The following is a 23,649-nucleotide window of genomic DNA, read 5'->3' on the forward strand; positions in this document are numbered from 1 at the left end:
CTTCAAGAGGCAAGTCAGATAGCCTTGGAATACATGTACTTGGAAACACGTATTTCTCTCAGGTCTCCCACTCATCCATCTCACCCTTTCAATCCATTCAAAATGCTGCTGCACGACTCATATTCTGTGAGAGCTGCCATGCTCACATTACCCCCTACTCAAGTCACTTCATTGGCTCCCCATCTGTTTCCGAATACAGTTCAAACTCCTCTTACTGACTTACAAGTGCATTCACTCTGTAGCCCTTGAATATCTTTCCTCACTCATCTCTCCCTATGCTATAATAATAATAATAATAATTTTATTCTTTTATACCGCCATTACCAAAAGTTCTAGGCAGTTTACACCAAAAGAAACTGGACAGTCAGCGAAATACATTCATACTATAAGAATAAAAGCGTGCAATAAAAGTAAAAAATATGGTTACAATCTTAAGGATACCCAATTAAGTAATAAATTTGTCAAACAGAGAGGATTTGACTAATTTTCGAAAAGAACAATAGGACGGGGCTTGATGAATACATTTGCCAAGCCAAGATTGCAGTTTACCTGCTTGAAACTATAAGGTCCTGTCAAAAAAAGTCTTATAACGGACACCATTTGGCTTAGGAAAGGCAAATAAGTGAAAACTTCTTGTATTCCTAGATGGTCTATAAATCAAAGTTAGGGGAAAGATAAACTGGAGACAATCCTGATATCAACTTAAAGCTTTTTTCATCAGGTAAGTTCCTCTTATCTCAGGGATCTCAAAGTCCCTCTTTGAGGGCCGCAATCCAGTCGTGTTTTCAGGATTTCCCCAATGAATATGCATTGAAAGCAGTACATGCACATATATCTCATGAATATTCATTGTGGAAATCTTGAAAACCCATCTGGATTGCAACCCTCAAGGAGGGACTTTGAGACCCTTGTCTTATCTGTACCCTTTACCTCCATCGCCAACTTCAGACTCTGTATGCCGTATGCTGACAGTTTTATACTGAAAAGCATTTCCTATGGCAGGGGTAGGCAATTCCGGTCCTCGAGAGCCGGAGCCAGGTCAGGTTTGCAGGATAGCCACAATAAATATGCTTGAGATAGATTTGCATCTCAAGGAGGCAGTGCATGCAAATCCATCTCATACATATTCATGGTGGAGATCCTGGAAACCTGACCTGTCTCCGGCTCTCGAGGAATTGCCTACCCCTTTCCTATGGGAATCACTCACTGCATGTTTTTCAAGAATTAGATGTGTTATGGTTCCAATTTACATATGGTTCTCACACCTGGCACGGTACACATCCAGAACCCCTGAGGAAGAAATGGTCTTTGAAACATGGACCATGTCGGGTCCCGGTGTTTTACTTACAAGAGCCATTTTTTGGACAATAACGTTTGTTTGCCTTTAATAAAATTCCTGTTCAACTACATCATTTCTGCAGTTTCTCCTTTTTTGTTTTCGAGCCTTTAGTTCCCTCCACCAGGAAATACTTTTCCTCTTAAGTATAGAAAAATGGAACACTGTGGCTTTGGAATTAATAATTTGATTGACAAGCAGATAGTGCTATTGAGAACAGTAATACAGCAAATGTCTGCAGATAAAGCAGACACCAGAGAAGTAGTGACTCGCCCATAGTCTCAAGGCACGGCAGTGGGGGAAGTGAGAATTGAGTAGTGTCCCTGGGTTTCTGGCCACTACTCTAAAAACAGGGGTGGGCAACTCTGGTCCTCGAGGGACGGAATCCAGTCGGGTTTTTAGGATTTTCCCAATGAATATGCATGAGATCTATTTGCATGCATATTCATGCATGATGGATTCCGGCCCTCGAAGACCGCATTAGACCATTCTTTTTGATGTATTATAGATGTGCTGCTTTTGTCATATTCCTCTGCATTGATCCTCTCTGTATCTTTCGATTCATAAGGGGTCCTTTTACTAAAATGCAGTAAGTGCTAGCACAGTGTCTCTCAAACGGTATGCCATGGCACAGTGAAGAGATACTACTACTTATCCTTTCTATAGCACTGAAAGGTGTACACAGTGCTGTGCATTTAATAGTCAATAGATGGTCCCTGTTCAGAAGAGCTTACAATCTACTGTATTATCTTGTGTATAATAGCACCCCGACTTTTTAAAAATAACGTCATACAAAAACTGTATACCTATGTATAATGTGCAGGCATAATTGTCAATGTCCCTTTAATGTAAATGCAGCACAGTGTAAGCCTAGGGTAGGGAATTCCGGTCCTCGAGAGCCGTATTCCAGTCGGGTTTTCAGGATTTCCCCAATGAATATGCATTGAAAGCAGTGCATGGAAATAGATCTCATGCATATTCATTGGGGGTCAACAGTATCAAAGGCAACAGACATATTGAGAAGGATGAGGATAGAGTAGAGGCCATTGGATTTGGCATGGAACAGGTCATTAGAGGCTTTAGCAAGGGCTATTTCCGTAGAATGGAAAGGATGAAAGCCCAATTGACGCTGAGAAGAAAGGAAGGCCAAGCAGTGGCAGTGGACAGCACATTCGAGTAGTTTGGATAGGAAGGGGAGGAGAGAAATGGTGCGATATGTGGAGGGGATGTGTGGTCTAGTGAGGGTTTTTTGAGAAGAGATGTAATTACGGCATGTTTGAAGACATCAGAAACTGTTGCAGTGGAGAGGGATAGGTTGAGCATGTGACAGATTGGAGGGATGACAGTGGGAGTGATAGCTCCGAGTAGGTGGGTGGGAATTGGATCAGAAGAACATGGTGGGTTTAGAGGAGGAGAGAAGATGAGCAGTTTCCTTTTCCATGACTTCAGGAAAGGAGGACAAGGTGGCAGGGTTTTTTGAAGAGAAGTTGGCAGAATGGATAGCTGGAGAGGGTCGTGGGGGAGATGGTTTGTTTGAGAATTCAAGGTGGATCTTGTGAATCTTGTTATAGAAGAACTCTGTCTTCGTCTGAAGGGAAAGTGAGCTTAAGGTTTGGTTTAGTTTAGTTTAGGAGGGAATAGGAGGAAGGGGTAGTTTGAGTAGAGAGTTGAATGTGGCAAAGAGACGAGGTTTGGCTTGAAGAGAGTTGGTTAAATGGTTGTAGTATTCTTGTCTGACAAGCGAAAGGGTAGATTGGAAGGATGTCAGCATGAATTTGAAGTGTATGAAGTTGGCATGCATGCATGCGGTATTTAAGCCACTGATGTTCGGCTGTTCGGCCACAGATCTCGGGGGGTCAACCAGGGTTGGGGTTTGGCACATCTTACAGGACGTGAAATGGAAGGGGCTAGGTTATAAATAGAAGAAGATAGAATGGAGGACAGCTTCATTGACAGACTTGTGCAACATAGTAACTGAAAGGAGGGATGAGACAGTGGTGGAAAGTGTGTCAGGGTCAATTGTCTGAAGGTTCCTAAATGTATGGGAGTGATTTTCTGGGTTTGGGGGGAGGGGAGGGTGACGAATTGTGAAGGTTAGCACTGATGGTCAGAGATGGGAAGAGTTGAGGTACAGAATTCAGTGATAGAGCATTTAGAGGAGAAGACAAGTTTGGGGCAGTGGCCTTTCTGATGCATAGGGGCAGTGGAGCATAGTTGAGATCGTATGAGGACGTTAGAGCGAGAAACCTGGATGCATAGGAGTCAGAAGGGTCATCAGCATAGATGCTGAAGGAGAAGAAGATGAGGGTTCGAGAAAAAGGAGAGCCAGGAGTCCAAGTCAATCAGAGGCAGAGGAGCAAATAGATGGATTGGGTGAACTTCATAGGAAGGAGAACAGTGAGATTGAGAAATGAAAAGGCTTTAATATTTTTTTTTTTTTTTCTAGTTTCAGATCTCTTTAGTTCATTAATTTTATTGAATATTATAAGTAATATACAGAAAGCAGTTCAAATACATAAAAATTGAATAAGAAATAGTGATGTATAAACAAAAGAAACCATAATTGCTGTTATTTGCATATAGTAGATTAGTAAGAAGAATTCAGAGTATTTGAAACTGCTAAGAAAAGAAATAGAAAGGATAGAAAAGCAGAGAAGATGAATTGAAATAAAAAAGAAAAAAGAGAGATAAAGAAAGAGAGAGAGAAAGAGAGAGAGGCAGAAGTGTCTACAAGGCTGAATGAACATATGAATCTAAGAATGACCAAGGTGATTTATTTCGCACCAAATTTGTAGATAAACGAGATATCGTGTTCTTTTCATATGCATATGATTCGAATTTGTGGTACATGCTAATATTTACAAGATGGTGAGAGTAAGAGTCCAACACCCCCTCCATAGCCATCTGGGTGAGGTGTGTGTGAGAAAAAAGGACCCTCCATGGCACAGGCAGCAGCTGAATTAGAGTCTTCAGGGCAGATCCAGGTTTCAGTTAGTGCTAGCAGGAGGAGCTTTCTAGAAATAAAGAGGTCATGGATGAATGTATGTTTGCCATGGGAGGTTCCAGAATTTTACTTTATTTTTTAAAAATTCCCTTCATAAGTATACATTAGAATAGATGACATGTACATCGTGTACGCAAGAGTCTGTCAATGTTATGAGCATCTGTGCATAAGAATACAACCACCCAGTCAAGCATCATTCTTTGACGTGATTGGTCCTTGAAAACTAACGTCAAGTCATTTTAGTTTTATTTTTTATGCAGTAGTTATCCTAACTTGAACAACAAAGGCTTTGTTACTGTTTGGATATTCTTATCTTTGCTAACTTCGATTTTCAGCTCTGACAGAAATTAAATTGAAAAAAAGGGAACGACTGCAGATGGTGAACAAAGAAATGCGTGTTTACTTGTCGAATAGCTATCGAGCTGCGTTTTGAGTTAATTTGCACTCAAAACCAAACACATCCATCGCATTGATTAGAAATTATTTTTTTTTAATATAATTTTTATTTTAATAATTTTTTCCCAAAAAAATAAATATATATATAACTCACAGTAATCTCAATGCAAATTATAAACACATTAACATAATTAACATATTTCATAGTGAATATATATTGAGATAATACATCTTATCATTTAAACATTTAAAATCAGCCCCTCCCTTACCTCCCCCCCATTTCAGCAGCCTAGTATCTCTTTCCAATAGGATAGTATAATAAAATAAATATTATAAATCTTCCAGTCTACTTTTTCCAATTCAATATATTTTTCCCATATATCTATGAACTTCGCCCATTGATTTGTTAAAAGGGCTGACAATCTATATTTTTTGCATATCATTCCTAAATGATCTCTCATATCTCTTATAGTGGGTATGTTTGGAGTTTGCCATTGCTGGGCCAGTATTAATTGAGCAGCTATGAATGCCAAATCCATAAATTTAAGTTGAGAGGATGATAACCCCTCTACTCCAGATCCCAACAATGCCATATCCGCACTCATATCAAGAGGAGTCTGGATTAGTTTACTCACATAACGAAATACTTGCTCCCAGTATTTCTGGATCTTTTGACATTCCCACCACTTATGTACCTCTATCTCCACATCCCTTCCAACAACCATCGTTTTTCTCTTTAGTACATTTGCTAATTAGAACCGGAGTGATATACCATCTTGCTAATAGTTTAATAGCATTTTCCACCAAAGCAGCTGCTCTAGCTATATGGAAGAGATGGGATACAATAATTCCCTACTCGTCAATTGACAATTCCTTTCTCAGATCTTTTTTCCCATGCTTTCATATATGATGTTTTTGCATTTTTATCTTCATGTATTATTTTATATAACCAGGAAATGCACCTTTTAGTAACTGGACTCCCCAGACCTTTTTCAAATTCAGATTTCCTTAAACCTTCTTTTCCTATCCCCTTAAATGTCATAATATAATTTTTCACCTGTAAGGATTAGAAATTCTATCTATTTTAGTTTCATCATTGTTACAATTGCCCATACATAGCTTAAAGAACTTTAAAGAAATAACTCAAATTTAATTTTTTTAATTGCTTTTGCAATTTTATCATTTCAGTTCTAATGTGTTGTGAAAAACACTTGGTCCGTTTAGTGTGCCGGAGCTAAAAAAGTTTGAGAACCACTGCTCTAGCGTGTGTTTACCACACATTAAAAGGGCATACCATGGGATGGGCACTGCCATTCTGCAGTAAATTTTCCTATCTGTATGCGTTCACCACGTGCTAAAATATTTTTTCTTAATTTTGTCTAAGGGATGGAGAGTGGGCATGACAGCGCTAATCAGTTAACTAATTGATTAGCATGGGATAACGCTTTTTAATGGGTGCACGCCAACAGCAAAATGAGCATGTTTCAAGTTTATTAGGTTTTAAATACTACCTATCAAAATTATCTAAGTGGTTTTACAATCAGGTACTCTAGTATTTTCCCTATCTGTCCCTGTGGGCTTGCAATCTATCTAATGTACCTGAGGCTATGGAGGACTGAGTGACTTGCCCAGGGTCACAAGGAATAGCATAGGGTTTGAACCCACAACCCCAGGGGGCTGAGGCTGTAACTCCAAGCACTGCGCCACACACTCCTCCATGTGGCCATTAACTAGGAAAATGGGAGCGCGCCGGAGGATACACATTAGAGAATGACACGGGGAAAAAATCTGTCCCCGTCACCGCCCCGTCACCGGCCCACCATCCTCTGCACCGCCCCGTCACCGCCGTTTCCTTCACCGCCCCGTCACCGTCACCGCCATCCCTTTCACCGCCCCGTCACCGTCCCCGCTGCATCCATTTTCCGTTTTCATCCCCTTGGCCCAGAATCCTTTTCCCTTTCACTCCCTCCTTACAGTTTGAGCCGGGAACACGGGTGATCGCAAGGTCCTCGCAGCCCCTACCCGCCTGCCCAATCGATCGTAGTGATTAGCCAGCTCTCTCCCTTCTCCTCACCTTAGTTTGCAGGCTTTCTTTTTCAGCGACCTGCACGCTTTCCCAAAGAGCCGCACACGCGCGGCTGCTCAGTGTTCAATCTTCTGCTCTGCTGCAACTTCCTGTTTCCGGTTGCATCAGAGCAGAAGATCGAAACTGAGCAGCAGCGGGTGCGCGGCTCTCTGATAGCGTGCGGGTCGCCGAAAAAGAAAATCTACAAACTAAGGTGAGGAGAAGGGAGAGAGCTGGCTAAACACTAGAATCGATTGGGCAGGCGGGTGTGAGCTGCGGGGACCGCGCGATCCTTCATGCCTCACTGCGGGGACAAGACCCATTCACCGCCCCGCGGGCGGTGAATGGCCTTGTCCCCGTCGCCGCAGCGACTGCTAGTTTTCTTCCCCGTTTTCGGCGGGTGACCCGCAGCTAAAATGCGGTGGCCGCGGGTAAACCGCCACCGTGTCATTCTCTAATACACATACACGGCGTGTTAAGGCCACTTTTGCCGCAGCTTTAGTAAAAAGGACTCCATAAAGTTTTTAAGTGATCTCATGCAATCCAACTCCATGGCTCTGTGGAAAAAGTGTGATGAATGACATTTCAAGTTTATTATACACTTCTTCCTCTGTATTCGCGGGGGATGTGGGCAGAATATAGCCGTGAATACCGAAAAACCACGCATAACATTTTGCATGTTATTCGCGGGTTTTCAGTAAAATAGACCTGAAAAAGATAATAAACCGTGAATAACCCGACCTACGATTTGCTCCGTACAACGCCGGGAGCAGCGATTTCCAATGTGAAACGCCGGGTTCAGTGACTAAAATTAGGGGGCAGAGTCGGCAGTCAAAAAATCGCGAACAAGCGAAACCACGGATACAGAGGGAGAAGTGTATCTTGATATACCGCTTTACATACCAAAGCGGTTTACATCTTTACAGTGTTAAACAAATAATTAAAAGCCGGGGGAATGGACAAACAAACTGATCGTAACTATTAAAACAAAAAAATGAAACAAAGGAAGAAAGGGTAGGGTTACAATATTAAAAATACAGTAACACCTTGGTTTGCAAGTGATTTGCAAGACAAGCAAAACATTTTATTAAATTTTAACTTGATATACAAACAATGTCTTGCAATACAAGCATATGCAGTATACACACATCACAACCGAGCTGATGGTTCTTCTCTCTCTGATGCTGCGGGAGCGTAGTGACTGTTCTAAACGAGCGAGGTCTTGCAATACCAAGTTTCCAAGTTTTATTAAAATTTGTTATCCCGCTTATCAGATTTCGAAGCGGCTTACAGTAATAAAATTTATAAAAATGGAGGGATATACAAACAATAGTCATACAGTATACATGCATCACATCATCACAACTGAGCCGATGGTTCTTCTTTCTCTGACGCTGCAAGAGTGTAGTGACTGTTCTAAACGAGCAAAGTCTTGCAATACGAGTACATACAGTATACACGTCACATCATCACAGCTGAGCCGATGGTTCTTCTCTCTCTGACGCTGTGGGAGTGTAGTGAATGTTCTAAATGAGCAATACAAGTCTTGCAATACAAGTATGTATAATATTTTTTATTAAAGTTTTTGGGTTGTGGAACAAATCGTCAGAGTTTCCATTATTTCTTATGGGGAAATTTGCTTTGATATACGAGTGCTTTAGATTACAAGCACGCTTCTTGAACAAATTATGTTGGCAAACCAAGGTTTGACTGTAAAAGGAAAAGGTACAGAAGAAAACATCAGGGAAGTTGGGTTGTCTGGAATTTACAGACATCATATCCCAGGTATCGGATTTTGATTGTAGGCTGATGCATAGCAAAATGCTAGCTTAAAATGCTAGCTGTTCCACTGAGTGCTGTGGTGCTCAGGCTTGAAAGAAACTCTTGAAATCACACACACACATATAGATATATGTATAATCCATGACTGTAAAACCAGAGGGTGAAGTAGTCATTTAAGTCCTGCACTGTACCAGCTGTTTGAAATGTAGAATGAAATCCAATTAAATGCTTCAGACTAGAAGGAGCCTCATAAAGCTTTTAATATTTTCCGCTTCATTTGAAAGTTAAATTTGCAGTCCTCCAATAAAAAAAAAAAAAGTTTGGATCTGATAATTGTAAGAGGCATGTATCTTAATTTGTGATTTTGAATGCTAAAGCTCCTAGCTGCTCAGATATAGCCAGAACTCTGGCAATGAGGCACAGAACACTGAAATTCAAATTAACCAATAAGTATATGCTTAATATGTATCAGCAGGATGTTAGAATATTCCATTAATGTCGAAAAATAGAAAGGATTTAGGTTAATTTGGTAAGAAGGCAGGTTGAAACGTTTGCAACAGTGGTTTAGAATTGTACAGAGATGCAAAGTTTTTTTTCCCCCCAAAGAGAGCAGAATTTTTGCAAAAACCGCTGACGCTAGCTGTCACAGCTCTGCCTGGGCTAAATCCAGTGGCGAGATATGAGGGCTTTCTAATTTGCTTTCCCCTATTTTAATAATAGCTGTGCATAAGTAATTTATGAAAGCCTAACCAGGCAGTGGGCAACAGAAAATTAAACTCATTTTATCTGAAAGCAGGTGGATTTCTATATATCATTAGCATGCATAGAATTTTCACAATGTTATTTCTCACACTGATGGAATGTAACCAAATAATATATGAGCTTTTTGCTTATGCACGAGTGAAATTTTTAGATAAAAGTTCCAACCCTGATGGCTATTTTCTGCAGAACGAAAACTCATTCTGTGAAGCTTCTTATTACTGGGAAGGCTCACTTGGCTTGCATTAGAGACAGACATAAGTGACTTTAGGATTTTACTAACAGATTAGATGAGATGTCCCATCCCTCTAACATCAGGTGGAGAGTTTGCTGCATATTCTTAGAATGCTGGCCCAAATAAATTGTTTTCAGTTAGGGCTTGTTTTCTTTTCCTGATTAGAGTGTACTTTACTGTTATCCTCTCCATCACCCCACAGAGATTAAAAACATTTGCCACATATTTGGAAAAAAAAAAATACTTCTTGCATGGCTTTTAGTTGGACTGCTTCTTAAGCACCCAACCTGAATTATTGCATTGCGCTACCATTAACCCAGGCATTTTTAATGAAAGGGGAACGCCTCAACATTTTTTTATGTTCATCTCAATCTGCAATCCATTTAGATGTCTGTTGTTACCATATACATCTTTTACAGCAAATGCTTACGCGGAGCACTATAAGGACAAACTTTCTGAGAAAAAACTTCAGAGACATCAGACACAAAAGCGTCAGGAAAAGAATGTTCTCGGTGATGGCACCAATGTGGTGAAACTCCCTTCCGAGGGAATTAAAACTAGAAAAAGACACCAAAAAGTTCAAGAAAGGAATAAAGACGATACTCTTCACCGAACACTTTAGCAAATAAAGAAGCTGTTAGGGGGAATAGGAACATGGCTACCCCCCACTTAGAACATGAAAGGGTGAACTCACAAATAATACAAAAAAAGATGAATATATGACATACAGAAAGTATAATAATACTATATGTACATTTAAAATCTATCTTTTTAATTGTTTGTATTTCTTAATATAGTTAACATTTTATCATGTAGAATTTTTAGAAGATTTTAATCCGATGTAGGCATTTGTATTGTATCTATTACATGATTTTGATTGATTGTTGTAAACCGCCTAGAACTCTTAGGTATGGCGGTATATAAAAATAAATAATAATTATTATTATTACATAGGTAAGATATACATATATTGAACTCATGTACTGTAACACCTTTACTGAAGCTCGTGTATTGTAACACCTTTACTGAAGCTCATGCAAACCGCTCTGAATTGACTCCTTTTTTTATTTGCTTTTGAATTTATATGTATGTACACAGCCTTGACTGCTAGATAGGCAGTATATCAAAATAAACTTGGAACTTCTGAACAGGTGGTCATAGGGAAATGGCCAGAACATAAGAAGAGCCTTACTATTTATTTATTTATTTATTCGATTTTTTTAGCCCGTCCTCCCAAAAGAGCCCAGAACGGGTTACAATGAATATATTGGTGCATTAAAATTATAAGTAAGATAGGTACTTAGAAATTCCCTTACTGTCCCGAAGGCTCACAATCTAACTAAAGTACCAGGAAAAATGACAATTAGAAGAGTAATAAAGAAAGAAAATAGAGATAGAGGAGAAAAATAAGAAAATAAACATACTAATAAGATTACAATGATCTAAAGGAATTTGAAAGGTTAAAAAGAGGGGAGATAAGAATAGATGCAGAGGGAGAACCGTTGAAGCAATAGAATTCTGGGGAAATTTAAATGAAATTTGAATGATAAAATAAAACAAAATAAGTGGTAAAACAATAAGTGAGATTAAAAAATATATCATAAACTAAAAAGAAATGAAAATAAAATCAAAACAATCAAAACTGAAGTTCAGCTTGAACGGGCCCCCGAGCCAACCGTTGGTCCGATGGCCGGACTGCAGCCCTCCATCTGGTCCAGTAGCCCGTCTTCACGGGGGCCAATCCAGGTTACTAGTACCTGGCCAAACCCCCACCACCACCACCACCCAAAAAAAAAAAAAATCTCAACCCTTCAGTTGTATACAGGAATTGCATCTTTTGGCATTATGTATTCAATTTTCTATACTGTTCAGAATGGTTTACATACATTATTTAGGTATTCAAGTATCTTTCCCTGTCTGTCCCAGTAGGCTCACAATCTATACAATGTACCTGGGGCAATGGGGGGATTAAGTGACTTGCCCAGGGGCACAAGGAACAGTGTGGGTTTGAGCCCACAACCTCAGGGTGCTGAGGCTGCAGCTTTAACCACTGCACCACTCTAGAAATCAAAAATAGTAAAAGTGAGCCAAGAATAGGACAATCAAGCCATTGTGACATCACTGATGAGGTTGGCTCTTAGTCATTGGTGGAATGAGGCATTATGAGGTCCCAATACCAGCTCTGGTTATCAGAGGCTGAAGCTTTTCACACTATTTATTCAATTTTCTATCTCCAGGGGAGCTCAGAATGGTTTACATGAATTTATTCAGGTACTCAAGCATTTTTCCCTGTCTGTCCTGGTGGGCTCACAATCTATCTAGTGTACCTGGGGCAATGGGGGAGGATTAAGTGACTTGCCTAGGATCACAAGGAGCAGTGTGGATTTGAACCCCACAACCTCAGGGTGCTGAGGCTGCAGCTTTAACCACTGCACCACACTCTCCCCATGTTATTTTCTTGTGTAGCTTGGCTGAAAACTTTTCATTTGTAATGTTCAGCACAGAAATGTTCCTCTTTCATACATTAATCCAATAGCTTTACCTTTCATCTAGAGCTGATTAAGCAACTTTTTGGCTTGGCATCCACTCACCCTGAATATTTTATCTTGCTTGCATAATGAAGTCTGCAACCATTGAACTCCACTGGAGATCTTGCTGCCGTTATTTCAACCTCCTTTAGCAGCAGATCCCACATGTGACGAAGCCTTCATCCCTGGAGTCAGAAAGAATGAATAGGAACGTAAACATACACATCCAACTTCAACATCTGCAATGGAATGCTGTACCAGACATTACGCAGATGTGCACCAGTCTTAGGGTTACTATATGGCTCCAGAAAAAGGAGGACAAATTGAGCCAACCAGATTTTACTTCCATAGCTTTTGATGGAAGTAAAACCCAGATATCTCAATCTGTCCTCCTTACTTCCATTGCTTTCGATGGAAGTAAAACCTAGATATCTCAATCTCTCCTCCTTCCATTGCTGGCTCTACTTAGGACACTCGGGTCTGAGTCTTCACAAATAAAGAAATGCACATTTTACCTATTCATTTTTCTCTTATAATGCATGGGTGGTTGCTCCTTACCCCAGGTGCAAACCTTGGAAATAGGACCACTTCTTGCTTCATTGGTTCTCCCCCACTGAGCCCAGCCAACACCTTGGAAGAATTCTTCCAGGAGACCTCTGGATGTGGTTTTGATCCTGGAGACCTCTTCTCTCGGGACCTTCCTGATCTACTCAACTCTAGGGTATTTAACCACCTCATGTCTGAATTCAAGAAGGAATGGGATAGGCATGTGGGATCTCTCAGAGAGAGAAAGAGATAATGGTTACTGTGGATGGGCAGACTGGATGGGCCATTTGGCCTTTATCTGCCATCATGTTTCTATGTAACCCATCACGGTCTTCAGCAATTTGTCCATGAAAAGTAATCTGAAAAAAAATAGTTTGTAGAATTGTTTTAAACTTCTTCAAATCACTTTCTTTTGAATGGAAATTGACCAATTATTCATAATGAGGGTACCAACCAGAACAATACATGTTTTTGTGTGCTCACCCAATGTGTCCTTGATGGTTGGGGTATTAGCATCCTATGGTCAGGAATGGTCTTAAAGGTCTACTAGAAATATAAGGAAGTGCTAAGGTGGCCAAGTAGCAGGTTCATGTTCAGATTAGACTCTATGGGCAGATACTAATAATTTAAAATTGATCCTATATTTTATCGGTAACCAATGAAAACAGATAACAGAGTTATGTAGCATCTATGTTGTACTTTGACTAACAATTGCATTGTTGTATTTTGACATGCCTACAATGGTTTTAGGCTGTAATGAGGTCACCCAATATAAATCGCATTGCCATAATCAATGGAACATAAGAGTGGCCAAAGGTCCATCAAGCCCAGTATCCTGCTTTCAAACAGTGGCCAACCCAGGTCCCAAGTATCTGGTAGAAACCCAAAGAGTAGCAACATTCCAAAGCTGAGATTGTGATGTCATAATGCCTCATTCCATCAATGCCTAAGAGCCAAACTCATCAGTGATGTCACAATGGCTTGATTATCCTATACACATGGCTCACATAAAAACATAAGAGTTGCCACACTGGGACAGGCCAAAGGTCCATCAAGTTCAGTATCCTGTTTCCAACAGCAGCCAACTCAGGACATAAGTACTTGGCAAGATACAAGGGAAAACCCCCCCAGATTTTATGCTGCTTATCCTAGGAATAGGACATGGTGGTGATAAGTAGTGCATGAATTAATTTACGCAGCACCGAACAGTGTGATAAGTACTCAGGTGCAATATGTCTCTGCCCAAAGAGCTTATAATCTAAATGGAGACATTTGACATGTCCAAAATTTCATGGAATGTTACGAGTTGTTGCAGAAACTGGATTTGAACCCTGACTTCTCAGCACATTGCTCCAGCCAGTAGATATTTTCTCAGAATAAATTGGAAAGGAATAGAGAATAAAACAGAGAATATCATAATGTTTTGAATATGGTGTGACATTCTGGTTTCCCCATCTCAATAAAGATATAACAAAACTAGAACAGGCACATAATTGATAAAGGTCTCTTCAGCTTGGACAAGACACAAATGAAAGGGTTTATAAGATCATGTGTGGGACAGGACAGATGAAGAGGGAACAATTATTTACCCTTTCAAATATTACTAAGGGTAGGGATGATGCTGGAGGACCTTACTGGACTATTGCAAAACCGATTTCTTTTTAGGACTCGAACATGAGTCGATGGCACCTAGCATACAATACAATCTTTATTTGTATACTGCCAACACCTAACAGAAGTTCACAGCAGATTACATACGTAGAATAAAAAAGAAACTAATGCATTAGAACACTGCTCTAAACATCTAATCTAATGGCATTAAAATTTATTAAGAACATATTTATTAAACAGATACGTTTTAAAGACCTTTTTTAAAACCTTTAATTAACTGCAAGGCTGGCTAACTTGGCTAATCTGGTAGGGTTTTCCAAGGTTTAGCTGCTTGATAGGCCCTTGAAGAGTTAAACATTCTAGTATATTTTATGCCCTTAATTTCAGGAAATCAAAAGGGAGAGACTTGTCTGTTACATAGAGCATTATGGACCCCTGTTCGGTTACAAAAATTGGATAGCTCTATGTCTAATAAATGTTGGCACTGTCATCTAAAAGCAGGGACTTTAGATCATTTATTATTCTATTGCCCATTTATTATGCTTTTCTGGAAATCAATTTGGGACCAAATTAATTGTTTATTAGATAACTCAGTAGCATTATCATATGATACTGTGCTATTTGGTATGGCAATGAGAGCATAAAGTCAGATTTCTACAAACAATAATAAATTATTATTCATAATGACTGGTGTTGCCATTCAACAAATTACGTATAATTGGAAAGATTGGAGTAGATTAAATTATAATTTCTGGTGGAATTCTTTATGTCATGTTTATAAAATGGAGAGATTTATTGCAATACAGCGGGGATGTTTCAGGAAATTTCAAGATATGTGGGAGCCATTAACAAAATATTGTACTGTTTAGATGAAATTGTTTCCCTTAAATTTACAAGTTCAATAGTGAGGGGGGGAGGGGGGTTATTTTACTATTACATATTCTATAAGATATTTGATTATATGATGGGAAGGGGGGGGTGATAAGAGTTATGTTTTGTACCAATGATGATTATTAAGTGATGTATTTACTGTTAATTTGTTTGAACATATGTCACACTTATTGTAAGTTTCAAAATGAATAAAGAATTTAAAAAAAACCAAAAACACCCTTTTTTTGTATAGTGCAACAATGGAGGCATATACAGTAATCGGGTATCATCCCTTGACGTATATTTTAAAAATCATCCAAAAAATGTAAACTGACTCCTAGTATACATACAGGAAACACAAAATCAAGAGTTGAACCAAAGGTCTATTGAACCTAACATCCTAGAGTAAGCCAATCCAGGGCAAATGGTGATTTTCCCAAGAGTACCTGGCTAATAACTGTTCACGGACTTTTCCCTTGGCAACTTATCCAACCCCTTTTGAAATCCAGCTATGCTAACTGCACCAAACTACTTCCTCACACAACAAATTTTACAGCTTGGCTAATACTATTCATAGTAACATAGAGGAGCACTTTTCGATATGACGTCCGAGTTCAATTGTAGACATAAGAACATAAGAAGTGGCCTCCGCTGAGGCAGACCAGAGGTCCATCTCGCCCAGCGGTCCGCTCCTGCGGCGGCCCATCAGGCCCATTGCCTGAGCAGTGGTCCCTGACTATTTCTATAACCTACCTCTACTCCTATCTGTACCCCTCAATCCCTTTGTCCTCTAGGAACCTATCCAAACCTTCTTTGAAGCCCTGTAACATGCTCCGGCCTATCACAGCCTCCGGAAGCACATTCCATGTATCCACCACCCTCTGAGTGAAAAAGAACTTCCTAGCGTTTGTTCTAAACCTGTCCCCTTTCAATTTCTCCGAGTGCCCCCTTGTACTTGTGGTCCCCCTTAGTTTGAAAAATCTGTCCCTGTCTACTTTCTCTATGCCTTTCAGGATCTTGAAGGTTTCTATCATGTCTCCCCTAAGTCTCCGCTTTTCCAGGGAGAACAGTCCTAACTGTTTCAATCTGTCAGTATATGAGAGATTTTCCATACCCTTTATCAGCTTAGTTGCTCTTCTCTGGACTCCCTCAAGTACCGCCATGTCCTTTTTGAGGTACGGCGACCAGTACTGGACACAGTATTCCAGATGCGGCCGCACCATTGCACGATATAGTGGCAGGATGACTTCCTTCGACCTGGTGGTGATACCCTTTTTAATGATACCCAACATTTTGTTTGCTTTCTTCGAGGCTGTGGCGCACTGCGCCGACGCCTTCAGTGTTGTGTCTACCATCACTCCCAGGTCTCTTTCAAGGTTACTTACCCCTAGTAGTGATCCCCCCATTTTGTAGCTGAACATCGGGTTCTTTTTCCCCACATGCATGACCTTGCATTTCCCTATGTTGAAGCTCATTTGCCACTTTTGACATTGTACAGAAAATCTCTGAAATTCTCATCGTGAACACCTAGGGTTACCAGTCATCTGGATTTCCCCAGATATGTCCTCCTTTTCGAGGATGGTTTTTCAAAACCTGGCACTTTGGGTTTTGAAAAGCTTTTTCAAAATTGCATCAGGCAGGAAGGATTATGCGCATGCACGGATGCCCTCCTGCCCAATGAGAGCAGGCAGCGGGGGTGGGGCAGGGATTAGGGGTGGGACTGGGGCATAATGGGGTGGGGATGGGTGGGCCTGTGGACGGGTCTAGGGGGGTATGGATTTTACTAAAGTAAAATCTGGTAACCCTATGAACATAGCAATTTTTAAACTGGAAAACCATCTCTTTTTGTTTTTAAAAAATCACTATTTTCCAGATGGTTTTGTGTTCAGTATGTGTTTCTTTAGGTATTATTAAAAAAAAACCCCAAACAAACCACCATCCTAGAGAAAAGTACACAAAAGCAAGCCAAAGGGATGGCTGTGTAGCACCATTCCTAGTAAACTAGCCACACAGACAACCCAGAAGAGAAGAGGTGCAGCCTACTAGGTAGTACAGTGGACCCACATAAAGCGGCCTAGGCATAATTCCCTCTTCAACACCCTCCAGAAACACCTTAAAAACTACTGTATCTAACTGTAATCTACTACAAAAGCCCTCAGGTCTGCAGGTGTCTCCTATCTTCGAGAAGCATACAGCAGCAGTGGGGAGGTGAGGGGGCAAGATACTCGATGGCATTGGAGTGGAGGGAGAGAGAAGGGAGCAGGATACTGGTATGGAAGGGTGGTGGAGGGAGAGAAAGGGGGCAGATGCTGATGGAATTGGTTTGCAGGGAGAGGGAAAGAGAGACATAAGGGAGAACAATACTGGATGGAATTTGGTTGGAGGGAGAGAAAGGGACAGATGTAGATGAAAGAGGGGTAGATGGAGAGAGAGAAAGAGCAGACATTGGATGTTAGTGGGGAGGGGAAAGGGGGAACTTATGCTGTATGGAAGGGGATGGGAGAGAGAAGGGAGCAGATGCTGGGTGCAAGTAGGGAGAAGAGAGAGAAAGAGGGAGCAGATGCAGTAAGGAAGTGGGGAGGAGAGAAAGAGGGGAGCAGATACTGAATGGAAGTGGAGAGAGGGGGTATTCGCTGGATGGAATTGGAAAGAGAAGATGCTGGATGGAAGGGGTAGAGAGAGAGAGGGCACATGATGGAAGGAAGGGATAAATAAAAAAGGGCACATGTTGGATGGGGGGAAGAGGATAGAGTTAGTGAAATACTGGAGAGGGTGAGGGAAAGAGGTGGCAAGCCGTAGGTAGACACAGTGAAAAGGGAAATTGAAGACTGGATAGTAAAAATTTAATCTAGATAGATGCAGAAAATAAATTGAGAAGGAAGATGAGGGAAGAAAAGGGAAGGCAAGGAAAGGAGAGAGTGAAATGCCAGACCATGGGGGAGTGGGAGAGGGAAGGAGAGAAGAGATAGATGCCAGACCTTTGGGGGAGGGGAGGGAAGATGGTTGTCAGACCAATGGGAATGGAGGGAGAGATGGAAGGTGGAGGCAGACAGTTTCTGGAAGGGGCATAGAAGGAGATAAGATGCGAGGGCAGACGGTGGTTGGAAGGGAGTGACGAGAAGATGAGGAAAGCAGAAACCAGAAAAGACAAAGGTAGAAAATATGTTCTATTTATTTTTTTGCTTTAGGATAAAGTCATATTGTAGCTGTGTTGATAAATATTTATAAACCAAAAATGGAAATAAGGTGATTCTTTTATTGGACTAATTGTAATACAATTTGACTAATTTAGAGACCAAAACCCCCTTCCTCAGGTCAGGACAGGATACCATAACAGTAGTATACTTTCCTGGCCTGAGAAAAGAGGTTTTGGCCTCTGAAAGATAATTGAAAAATGTATTAGTCCAATAAAATGATATTATCTTATTTTCCATTTTTGTTTTATTTCCCTTCCCCCCACTTTTTTTCGGCCCCCTTTTATGAAGCCACATTAGGCTTTTTTATTGCAGTAATATTAGCTGTGATGCTCAGAGGAATTCTGCCAACGGCCGGAGCTTTTACTGCCATGGTTGGCGATAAAAAAGTAATGCAGCTTCATGAAAGGGGGTGGGGTAAGAAGCCATGTTAGGGTTTTTTTTATTGCCGGCCATAGAGGTAAAAGCCCTAATGCTCATAGAATTCATATTAGCGTCGGAGCTTTTACCGCTGTGGCCTGCAATAAAAAAACCCTAACACAGCTTCATAAGAGTGAGAGGGCAGGGGTTATTTGTTCATTTTTAAAGTGATGATTGCTATTTCTCTGCTTTTTTCACAATATTAGGGGACATGCATCACTGTTTCTGTTTCTGTGGTGTTGCATTGTATGCAGAGTCCGGCTTCTTGGTGGTTCAGTTTAACTTTGTTTAAATATTTCTATTTTAACCCCTCCCCGCCCCCATTTTACAAGCACAAGCCATGGCCAGTGTTAAAAACCACACTACAGTTTTGTAAGGGGAGGGGGGTTTAGTTTATGATTACATATTCTATACTGGGCAAAGGTGTTTTCTGTGTTTTGTGTGTACGAAAGACATGGTTCTCTGTTAGCATTGACTGGGCAGGATCAATCTGTACTAGTCTGGCTTGTTTAGTTTTACTTCTCACTGCAGTATGCAAGAAGCTGCCTTTTTCTAGGTACACTCTTGTGCGATGTGTGGATTGTTACTAAAAATTGGGAAGGGGTAAAATGCGGACCTCACAGATCTTAACTGCTCATCCTTCAAAACCTGAGCTCTGTGCCACTTTTTGTCTCAGCATAGGTTATGGCTCTGACAGACCTCTATGACACTTTAGCTCTGACGGATCCTAATGCTTTTCTCTCCCTATGCTGAGACTAAAAGTGACAAAGACCTCAGGGCAAAAGTTTTGCCACTTTTAGTCTTAGCATAGGGAGGGAAAAGTATTAGGATCCGTCAGAGCACGGACCTCAGATTTTTAAGGACAAGCAGTTAAGATTCGTGAGGTCCGTGTTTTACCCCTTCCCCTAAAAATCATGTTTTTCCATATAGATGTGTGTGTGTGTGTGTGGGGGGGGGTTGCCAAAAATGATGGGCCCTGGGTGTCACATATGCTAGGTACGCCACTGCCCTTTAGGAGCTTAAATACAAAAAGTAGGCCAAACCGTGTTTGCTTAAATGTAACTTGTCCGTCTTGTTTAATGTGGCTTGGTAGAGTGCTACATATACACGAGCCTACTGTTCAGAAAACATGCCCATATTCTTACTCTATGCACATATGGCAAGGGAAAGTATGGCGAAGTGGTTAAAGCTATAGCCTCAGGACCCTGAGGTTGTGGGTTCAAACCTACACTGCTCTTTGTGACCCTGGCTAAGTCACTTGATTCCCCCCCCCCTTCCATTGCCCCAGGTACATTAGATAGAAAGAGATCTTCTTTCTTTTAAAAAAAAATTGAAAACTCACCTTTTTAAAGATGTTTTTAATACTCATTATTAAAAAAATTTTAGTTTTTTAATCTTTTACTTATCCCCGTTCCCTTATGTTTTTTTTCCCGTATTTGTTTTTCTATATATAACAGATGTAATCTTTCCCCCTTTTTTCCTCCCAATTCAAGTTTGTCTTGTCTTAAAATTGTCATTACTGAGTTTTAATTTGTTTCTTTATATTTTATTCTTTTACTTATGTACATTGCTTTGTAAACAGATTCAGCGATAAATCAAATACTAATAAACCTTGAACCTTGAACCAGGGGTAGGGAACTCCGGTCCTCAAGAGCCGTATTCCAGTCGGGTTTTCAGGATTTCCCCAATGAACATGCATTGAAAGCAGTGCATGCACATAGATCTCATGCATATTCATTGGGGGAATCCTGAAAACCCGACTGGAATACGGCTCTCGAGGACCGGAGTTCCCTACCCCTGAGATAGACCGTGAGTCCACCGGGACAGACGGGAAAAAATGCTTGAGGACCTGAATAAACTCATGTAAACCGTTCTGAGCTCTTCTGGGAGAACAGTATAGAGCACTGAATAAATGAAGTTTCTTGCCTCTGAGATCAAGTGATTTAGATGGAGTTCCGATAAAAGTACTCCTTTCCAAAGATATGGACCCCCAATAATCTAATAACTTGATGTAGTTTCCGTTAAAAAATAAATAAATGAAAAGAGCAGAGAATCTTAGGAAGGAAAGCAGTGATGGTCCATAAATTTGAGGGCAGGCTCATCTGGTATTGAAGCCCTGACTCCACACGCTATAACTCAGTGGTCTCAAACATGCGGCCCGGGGGCCACATGCGGCCCGCCAGGTACTATTTTGAGGCCCTCGGCATGTTTAGCATAATCACAAAAGTAAACTAAAAAAAACAGTTTCTTGATCATATGTCTCTTTAGCTAAAAATTACAATATTATTATTAAGACTTAGCCAAAAGGAAAGATTTATAAACTATAAAGAGTTTTACCTCATGCAAAATTGTCATTTCTTTAATAAGACATGAACTATTTTTTCTGAGGCCCTCCAAATACCTACAAATCCAAAATGTGGCCCTGCAAAGGGTTGGAGTTGGAGACCACTGGCTTAACTGTAACCATGACATCCTGTTTGTCTTTGGGAAGCAGAGCTGAAATTGTGATGTCATAATGCCTCATTCCACCAATAAGAGCCAACCTCATCAGTGATGTCACAATGGCTTGATTGTCCTGTTCTCCCCTCTGCCCTCCAACCCAGCCAGCAGATTAACTGTTCCCCTTAACTCAGTGGTCTCAAACTCACGGCCCGCCAGGACCTATTTTGAGGCCCTCGCTATGTTTATCATAATCACAAAAGTAAACTAAAAAAACAGTTTCTTGATCATATGTCTCTTTAGCTAAAAATTACAATATTATTATTAAGACTTAGCCAAAAGGAAAGATTTATAAACTATAAAGAGTTTTACCTCATGCAAAATTGTCATTTCTTTAATAAGACATGAACTATTTTTTCTAGGCCCTCCAAATACCTACAAATCCAAAATGTGGCCCTGCAAAGGGTTGGAGTTGGAGACCACTTCTATAACTCCTTTTTTTTTTTTCTCTCTCTCTCTCCCCAAGATGTCATACTCCTTCCTCCACACTCACCACCAAACAAACATGAAAATCTACTACTGTTCTCCCCAGGCACTCCATTTTCTTCCAATCTGAGAGCTATTTGTGAGTATAATTGAAAATTAGCAGTACAGCTGTTTGAAGAGAGTAATTTATCACAGTGCATTGTTCATTCCTGACACTTTAGCCCCGGCTCTAACAAGCCAGTGGTTGCTGGGGGTTGAGCTGCAGAAAGTGATTCGGGCTGTAATGCTGCGTTTTCCCCCTGCTTTCGTGCTAATTGTAGCCTCTTTTTCCTCCATTGAATTGGAAGTTGAGTAAAAGAGCTTGTTTGCTCTGTGCGGCGAGGGCTGCCAGGACCGCTCGAGCTATTATCACAAAGATACTCTTGATCCTTTGAAAAGCAGGAAATAGAAAATTTTTTTTCTCCAACAGGGAAAGTAATTTGCGATGCGTCCATTAGTTCTTCATTAAAGCAAGATTAAATTGCACGGCAAATCACATCTGTGTTTGGATGATTAAAGGGTGGCATTTTAGAGGCCAAAACTAATTACTAGTCAAAATGAATGGGAGTGAAAAAAACAGTCATGTTTTTACATTAGATAGTGTTGGCTTGTAATTAGATTCTAGCTAATTCCACTATTTTTTCTCCTTTAATGAGATGAGCCTGTTCTCATCTTTTTTTCTTTTCTAGGCCACGCTAACAACCCCAAATGTATAATTTTGATAATACTGAGAGTTTACTTTATTGAAATTTATTTGCTACCTGTCACAAGTGACTGTTCTGTCTAGTGGTGCTTCATTACAAGGCAACAGAAGCTACCGCTCATGGCAGTGGTTTTGCACCAAGTACGAGTCCCATTAGAAAATGGGCCATTTGAGCTCGTTTTAAGCATGCATTAAGAAAATGGACCGTCGCTTGTTTGAATAAAATGATCAAAGGACAAGGCTCTCAATAGTACCCTAAAGCAAACTCGTTTTGGAGAGAACGTGGCGTGGAATGAAGACGTTCCGCAGAGTTTCAGCTACACGGCCAATGTGCAACTAAGCGGTTGAAAACCTCATGGCTAATTTGGCAGATTCTGGTGGGTAGTAGTGTTGGCAGAGCTGGGTGCTCTAGGGCAGGGATAGGCAATTCCGGTCCTCGAGAGCCGGAGCCAGGTCAGGCTTTCAGGATATCCACAATGAATATGTACGAGATGGATTTGCATGCACTGCCTCCTTGAGATGCAAATCTATCTCACGCGTTTTCATTTGGGAAATCCTGAAAACCCGGCCGGCTTGTGGCCCTCGAGGAGGGACTTTGACACCCCTGCTTAGAGTAGACTTTAGAAAAACAGCAGAACCTCTCAGTCTATCAGTATCCTAGATCAGGGGTAGGCAATTCCGATCCTCGAGAGCCAGAGTCAGGTCAGGTTTTCAAGATATCCACAATGAATATGTATGAGATGGATCTGCATGCACCGCCTCCTTGAGATGCAAATCTATCTCATGCATATTTATTGTGGATATCCTGAAAACCTGACCTGGCTCCAGCTCTCGAGGACTGGAATTGCCTACCCCTGCGATAGGGTGAAACCTCTGTCATGTACCCTCCCCCCATCTCCCTGTTTCTAGAACCATACTCAGCCCTAGAAGCATTCTTTCTAGAATCCAACTCGAAGTGCACACTTTTCAAACTCTGTCTTTATACTTGCAAAAGTGGCAGGGGTGGACATTTACACCAGCTCTATTTTTAAAGCATGCACACAAATTATAGTATTATATAATAGATGTGTATACTTGTATATTCCTCCTATGCTCTGCCCAAACTGCACCTTTATTTATGTCCACCAGCAAAATATAAGCCATCATTTCAGAGTGTACTTTTATGCTGGTTGGTATTTTTTTATCAGGTCCTTTGCACTTACTTATCACATATAGTATGCACCCACTTAATTGGTG

General features: G+C 40.7%; 1 protein-coding gene across 1 annotated transcript in view; it reads right to left on the reverse strand.

Moving 5' to 3' along the window:
* The window catches only part of CCDC39 (coiled-coil domain containing 39), a 187,398-nt gene extending 175,111 nt beyond the window's left edge, over positions 1–12,287 (reverse strand). The window contains exon 1 of the mRNA XM_033958862.1: positions 12,169–12,287. The gene's annotated coding sequence lies outside the window, so the exon portion shown is untranslated. The remainder of the gene's footprint in view (positions 1–12,168) is intronic.
* Positions 12,288–23,649: the final 11,362 nt, after the last annotated feature.

Source organism: Geotrypetes seraphini, chromosome 9 (genome assembly GCF_902459505.1).
Source record: "Geotrypetes seraphini chromosome 9, aGeoSer1.1, whole genome shotgun sequence".
NCBI classification, from domain to species: domain Eukaryota; kingdom Metazoa; phylum Chordata; class Amphibia; order Gymnophiona; family Dermophiidae; genus Geotrypetes; species Geotrypetes seraphini.